Source organism: Muscardinus avellanarius (assembly GCF_963383645.1).
Source record: "Muscardinus avellanarius genome assembly, chromosome: 11".
Taxonomy (NCBI): Eukaryota; Metazoa; Chordata; class Mammalia; order Rodentia; family Gliridae; genus Muscardinus; species Muscardinus avellanarius.
Window position 1 is genome coordinate 31439836 of NC_137797.1, and position 8075 is coordinate 31447910.

Here is an 8075-nt window from a genome sequence, read left to right on the forward strand (position 1 = left end):
TTGATGACTGTGTCATCTGGCTTTAAAATAATGTTATTAACCAGATACTGTCATGGTCCCTTTACCGATGCCATATACTGTGAAATGATAGTCTCGTTGAAAGTTGGAGGAACATGCTGGGCGTGGTGGTGCACGTTTGTAATCCCCGTGCTTGGGAGGCAGAGACAGGAGGATCGCGCAGGTTCAAAGCCAGCCATGCGCGCTGGCTTAGGAGACCCTGTTTCCAAATAAAAATGTAAAAATAGGTCCAGGAGTGTAGCCCGGAGGTAGAAGGGCTTCCAGGAACCCCAGTACCACCAAAGGAAAAAAAAAAAGTTGGAGGAACCGCACCTTAATTACATTTCTCAGCTATCTCTTCGCCAACTTTCAGGTAATGAAGAGCTTCAAGGGCTTGACGATCAGCTCTCAATTTCCATTGACAGCCTCTGCCCCAGCTATTTTGGTACAACCTGATGATTCAGTGGTCTCTAAAGTGTTAGTGTAACTCAATAAACCCAGTTGATGGAGTAGACACATGATGAAGAGTATGCTACTTAGGCGTGTTTCTCTAGCGCTATTTGCTTAGGTGTCAAAAAAATGAATATTAAACAGAGTTTGAAGGCTTAGATTTGATAATCATCTCTATTATGAAGTATTTAGGATTTTAAAATAAAGATATTCTGATATTTCCCTCTCTTGATGACTGATAGCATCTATTGATTTGTCTTCATTACTTTGCCTCCACAATAACTCAGAGGGATTTTTTTTCTGTGAAAATATTTGCTTTCTAGGGATAGTAAATGTGTTTAACATTTAGAGATCAATTGAGTTTTAAGTATTATATCATAAAAATTTATATCTAAATGTTAAAGAAGACAAAATTTCTAACATACTTAGTTCCTTAACATGAATAAACGAGATGAAATAACCAATCTCTTGCCAACTAAAACATATATGTGAAACCAACATATCATTCTACATATCTGTGAAATAAAATACACAATAAGCTTCCAGGTGATCCTGAGGTAAGGGAGTGTGTATGACCAAGAAAATAGTTTTTTTAATTAATTGAGAATTGAGCAACATAAGAGAATGATGCACATTACTAGGTTATTTGTATCAGACAGGTTCATATTAATTTAAACCAATTGAAAATTACCTGTAATGCTCTGAATTAACTTGGTCTAAATTCTCTGTATACTTTCAAAATCAGAATGTGCTATGTCTTAGCTATTTGAGGACTAGAATTTTTCTATATCTACTTAGTTTTAGGTAAAATAATCCAATACCACGTTCAGCTGATGGAGCCAGGCATGGTTGCACATGCCTTTAATCCTAGTAACTTGGGAGCTAAGACAGGAAAACTGCAGGTTCAAGGTCAGTCTCAGAAGTCTAGTGAGATATCAGCAACCAAGAATGAGACCCTATATAATGAAATAGGGCTGGCGGTTTAGCTTGGATGTAGAGCACTACTGGGTTCAATACTCAGTACCCCCCAAAAAAGATAAATGTATAAAAGAGAAGAAAAGTATCTGGTCATGTGGTAGGAAGGCCTGGATGTGTGTTGTTTCTACTGTCCAACAGACCTGTGGCAGTAGCCAGTGGCCTTGGGTCTCTGCTTCCTCAAAGTAATAATTACTACTACCACTTAGTCCTATTTTCAAGTCTAACTACCTGTTTTTTAAGAAGAATTGTACTATAGACTGTAAAAGTTAATCATTATAGTCAAAATTGTCCCACTGAAATTCTGAACATAAGATCAATGATGCATAGCAAGGTCCAGGAAATGTCATCTCATTCAATTCTGCTGGATTGAGAAGTTCAGCTACTTTGGTAGTCACCCTGAACTAAGCATTGATTTGTCCTTAAAATTTAGTTTGCATTTCCGGTAAAACTGGGGAAATGCAGTGGTATAATGCTTTGATGTTTAAGAGGGAGATGCTGGAACCAGCAGGATCTGCACCCCACAAGACAACTTGGTAGAAATTTTGAAGCCCAGGCTTCCTGTACTTGCTATATTACATGCTTTATAACAAGGTCTCTAAGTGATAGGCATCCACATTAAATATCTGAAAAATCTGGTTGTGGGTTATTTCCACTGCAGAAGTTGCATGCGAATTTAATGATTAAGACCGTGGTTTTTGCACTCAAAATTTTGTCATTTTCTATTTGTGTGGATGTTACCAAGATCTTGGTTTCTCATCTTCCTCAGCTGTAGTTTCTACCTCATTAGATCAAAGCTAGATGAACCAAAACTTACCAAGTGCCCAGAAGAGTGACGTTAAATAGTTAATACTTGTAAATTTGCAAGCAATATTTAAATACCTCTCATGCTAGGTAGACTAAGACTTCAAAAAAAGTTTTGAGCATATGCAAGATTTTAACACACATCATTTTTAAACACTTAACCTCTTTGAGAACAAAGTATAAAATTTAAACAAGAAAACTATTTCATGACCCGAGTCCTCTGGTTCAAACTTTTAGGTCTTCAATGCTCCTAACATAGCTCCTTGTGGCCTTTCTTAAATTATCTAGAAATAAAACATTTCAGTTTGACCTGAGCTTCAAGTTAGGTAGGAAAGTGTATATTCTTTTCAACATAGAATTGATAAAAGAGCCACGTAAGGAATAGACACTGAGATCTCTGTCTCGATTATGGTTCTCATGCTCCCATACACAAAAGTTGAAGACTGAGTCACTCTGGCTACGCTGCTGACCTTAAAGTAGGTCAACCATCTTAAAGTAGGAATACTTTCCATTTGGTCCAGAGAAGTTCAAAGGTATTTGTTTGGAACAATGAAGACTTGAAAGGACATCTTAGAATATAATGCTACACGTATGTATAGAATGTATGCATTATATTTTTATGTAGTTCTTCTCTGACTGGGGCCAAGGAAGGAGTTCTTGAACAAATTTATTCTTGAAACAAACCATATTTAAATATTTATCTGGCAATGCTTCAAGTGAAGCATAAGTTCATTTCAAAATATATTCAGTCAAAATGGGTGAAACAAGTATAAAATTTAACTTTTATTTCAACCATTTTAGAAAATATAACATATAAATACATGTATAACACAGGCATACATCAGGGTTTCTCTGATGTCCAGGATAAAAAATTGCCTTCAGTGAGAGCTGGGTGCTGCCTAGAAAAAAGCAAGTTTGTAATCCCTGCGCTTGGGAGGCAGAGGAAGGTGGATCAAGCTGGTTCGAAGCCAGCCTCACTGGTGTAAGAGACCCTGTTTCCAAATTTTAAAAAATATATAAAATAGGTCTGGGAGTGTAGCCCAGAGGTGTAAGGGTTTCCAGGAATCCCAGGAATCCCAGTACAAAAAAAAAAAATTAAGGGTTGGTATTTTAAGTTGTTACTTAAGTTTTTAATGTTGGCGTATGATTTTTTTATTTGAAATTTCTATAATTGAAAACTCTCATGTATTATTTGAATAGTCTCTTCTATAAATATGTTTAGATTTTGCCTCTACTTCTTTTAAGTCTCTTGAATAGTATTTATCATTATTTGCAAAAAACAATTATTAAGTCAATCATTTCATATGATAATTTCCATTAAATGGAAAAAACACAATTTTATTGCATATATATATATATTTGTAGATCTTTATTTTTTATTTTTATTGTATAATTTTCTTGTGGTGAGAGACTGTAATATAAAATGACAAGCCGAGGTTGAGACTAAGGGGATCTAAATATCCCTTCTCAGCCCACGGATTTTCCAAAGTCAATGCTCATCATAAAAAAATAAAAATAGCCGGGCGTGGTGGAGCACACTTAATCCCCGAGCTTGGGTGGCGGAGACAGGAGGATTGCGCAGGTTCGAAGCCAGCCGTACTGGCGTAAGAGACCCTGTTTCCAAATTTTAAAAAGTATAAAAATAGGTACTGGGAGTGTAGCCCGGAGATAGAGGGTTTCCAGGAATCCCAGTACCACCAAAATAAATAAATAAATAAATAAATAAATAAAATAATGTATTTTTAACCAAAATCCTTTGTGAGTTTTATACTATTTTTCTGCAAATCTATTTAAATAAAAACAAAATTAGCAAAATTAGCTTTACTTTCTCTCATTTGCTCTATATAGCCTTCTTACATAGATCTTATGCTTTACAACTACTAACATCAATGCCACCTAGTGGTAAATGCAAAACATTGAATTGTGAACTAATCATCTCTGTGTTCCTATTTACTGATGCACTGAAGGGGGAGAACATATTACATTATTACATATAAAATGAGTATTGTGATGATGTTCACACAAGTATCATAATTATATTACTTGTATTTGTTGGTATATGACTTGCTGCTTCATAATCGGGTTTATTGACCCCCTAAGTCTGCCACAAATATAAAGTCAAAGTGTGTAATGAAGAAAAACACAGTCCCACAGAGTCCTTGCTTTTATATGTAATAGAATTTTATACTATTAATTATACCTTACCTTAAAGCATTTCTACAATATATCTAGTTTGGGTCCCCCTTGACATTAACACCACTGATTAACATTAGCAATCTCCACAGCTGGTATATTTACTTTGCTCTTAAGAGTGACAGTAAAGAAGACAGTTAACAATTTTGTGATTTATATGCTTTAATTCTAAATCCAAATTGCTAAACCAAATAATGTCTAATACTTTAATCCTGAGAAATAGAAATGAGAGTATGTGTTTATTGGCCAGCTTTTAAAAGCAGGACTTGTGATGTTCACCTCCTGGGACTTAAGCATCATTTAATATATTAATGGTCAAAGCCACAAATTAGAGCAACAGTGTATTAGGGAAAGGAACAAACCTGCTCATTTGCTTGTTTGGCATGCACTGGATAATTAATGTTTTTATTGTTGCCCTATCTCTAGCTCTTACCAGCTGCCAACCCACTTCCCCGAGAGTATAAATCAATGCTAAGGACAGGTTCTGCCTTAGTCCAAGAACATTTTTTTTTAACATTCACAATTTTCTTAGGAATACATTCATCAATTGGGCCAGAGCACCTCTAAAAAATAAGAGTAGGAATTCCTGCTTTGTACTTTCTAAACCCTTTTTTTGATACTGTCATTACTCATGTAAAATTAGAAGCCAGCACATGCTTATAATTCCAGTACTTGGGAGGCTGAGACAGAAGGATCGCACAGGTTCGAAGCCAGCCTCAGCTACTTAGTGAGGCTCTCAGTAACTTAGTGAGACCCTGTTTCCAAATAAAATATAAAATAGGTCTAGGAGTGTACCCCTTAGGAGAAAGCCCCTGGGTTCCATCCCCAGGACCACAATAATAATAATAATAATAATAATAATAATAATAATAATAATAACAACAACAACAACAGCAGCAGCAGCAGCAGCAACAACAACAACAACAACAACAACAACAAACCAGGCATCGTAGTGCATGCTTGTGATCCTAGTACTTCAGAGACCAAGCCAGGAAGATTTCAAGTTCAAGACTGGCCTCAGTAACTTTGAAACTCCTGTTTCAAAACAGAAAACTAAAATTAGGGCTTAGGGGTGAAGCTCAGTGGTTCAATTCCCTGTACCACAATAAATAAGCAAATAAATAAATAAATAAATAAATAAATAAATATGTAATTAGTTATCTGTGATTCTCTTCTGCCTAGAAAAATATGTAGGGCAAAGAATGGGGCATCGTCATTTCTGAGGTCGAGACATATGCATACATAAAAAGGTCTCAATAATTTTCCTGTTACAAAAATGGATGAAATAAAAATTCATGAAATTAAGGACTGTTACTTATTTCCACGTGTTTTTCAATAGGAAAACACAGGAATGAGAAGGGAGCCCACCACATCTTAAGCACTCTGTTCTGTTGTGTAATAGTCATGCCACTGTGGATAGATTGTCATAGAAATTGAACATAAACTTCTTTAATGTAACAAGCAGCTCTTGGCTCCACAATCTTGATTATTTCTGGGCCATATGATCATTTTGGATATGCACTATCTTGGAAAAATTCACACCAATGTTCTTCCTCTAAAAGTACACCTGTAGAAGATTATCTTCTACAATCTAAAATATCTGGCTCAGATTTTTTAAATTTTACCCTATGTTTACTTTTGTTGAACTTCGGCCCTATTCAAGGTCCTGTACTGAGCATATACTCTTAGTTTACAAGTGAAAAAACTAAATCTAAGAGCTATTGAGTAACTTACCCAAGGTCCCACATCTGATGGGCATTGGGTTGGAAGCTACGCACTAAGTTTTCTTGTATTATTAACTCCACTCTGACGTGGAGGAGAGTAGGAGGAAGTCTTAGACTTGTTCAAATTATTCAAGGACAGAACTTTAATTCAATATCCAAAGCCAAACTTTTGTAGTCATATTGCATATTGCAATACTGTCCTGGAAAAATGCTGAGTCTCAGTAATTGGTGTCCAAAGGTCCTGTGATAAATAATTTATGAGATGAGATGTTTGAAAGAGAGGAAAAAAGCAAAGTACAAAACTGCTAGAATATTCACATCATTAAACCATTCTGCTGGCCTTTCCCCTTTCGTATAAGGCAAAAGAAGAATGCTCACTCTGATAACAGAATTTTTAATTCTCTAAATTAGAAATCATGTTACTAATGGAAAAGGATAGAAGTGGAGAATTGTTGACTACTGATAGTAAAAGGCTCTAAAAGCTACCACAGAGCAGTCTTAGAAAAATAAAATACATTATGAAAGATAAAACAGTAGCCACCATCAGGAGGTCAGTAGAATGATGATGAATATAATGAAGAATCAAAGTGCGAAATCTGGAGAAATTCTGCATGAGAAAAGTATCAGAAATTAGAATACAGAAATACTAATTCGACTTAAGATCTAACCAAGGAATAACACCATGTAAAATATTATAACTCATATGTCATGGTCACTAAGGGTACCATCAGATCTAGCAATAAGTATAGGTAAAAGACAAGAAGTTTAAATTTTTTCATAATTTTAAACCCTCCTTTCTATTAAATAGCTTCTAGTGGTCCATATCCATTATTGTTCTATCTTAAACATCTCATCCGAGCTTTTAAGTTTCATTATGGTTATTGTAACTCAACTATTAGAATCTATATTTATCGAGAAAGAGGTGGCAATTCGTGCCCAATGAATATATTAGCACAAATTAGCTGATCCACTTTATCAAGTTATTGACTTAGAGGAAAAGAGGGCCACGAGGAAGAGAACAAGATAAAATTTGATAGGAATTCAAGTGTGGTGATGTGTTGCTAACCAACTATGGAAAGAGCTGGCTGGTTTAGGAGGTGACATACAAAGACGGAACTAATATGGTTTTGCTAAAATCCTTGAGGCCAAGTATGGTTCAGACTGCAGAATCTGTTAGCTTTTAGAGTATTCATCATTAATTAGTCATTTTATGCAAAACCTAGAATATTTATGTTTAGACTTTTACTACCACTACTTGTAACTCGTACACTGAAGATAGTGTTTGTCAAATCTAGAGTGTTATGTGTGAACTACTATATAATTTAAATAACTTTTCCAGACACTGATCAAATATCATGTTTATTTATCTAGGTATATAAAATCTTTAATCTAAGATTTTTTCCTATTTAATGACTATATATATATTATTGATCCTTTAAACTATATATTTATATGTTATTTACATGAATATTATATAAATAAATATATTTTATATTACAAAATAGTTAAATATTTTTTATCATTAATTTTCGTTACTTATAGAAATGATTAGGATAGCAGTAATCACAAAAGGGATACTGAGGATAATCTATATTTGTCCTTGTCTTATAAATCGTGTCTTCTACAGTAGATTCATTTCTTGGTCTTCTTTTATTTATTTTTTTTTGAGAGAGCATATTGTTTCATAAACAGACAGTTTGAGCAGGATGCAGACCTAACCTGGGGAGCCATACAATCATTCACCTACCCAGAGTATTTTGTGTCTCTACTAAATATTAGAGGTTATTGTAAGTGCTACAGAAATATCTAGGGTTTATATTCAAAACATGTAACCACACTGTTTTATGGAAACCAATTAATCACAATAGACACTGACCAAATAGCACCTTAAAAATAGCTACATCTAAAACATAGGCTTTGCCCATAAGGGGC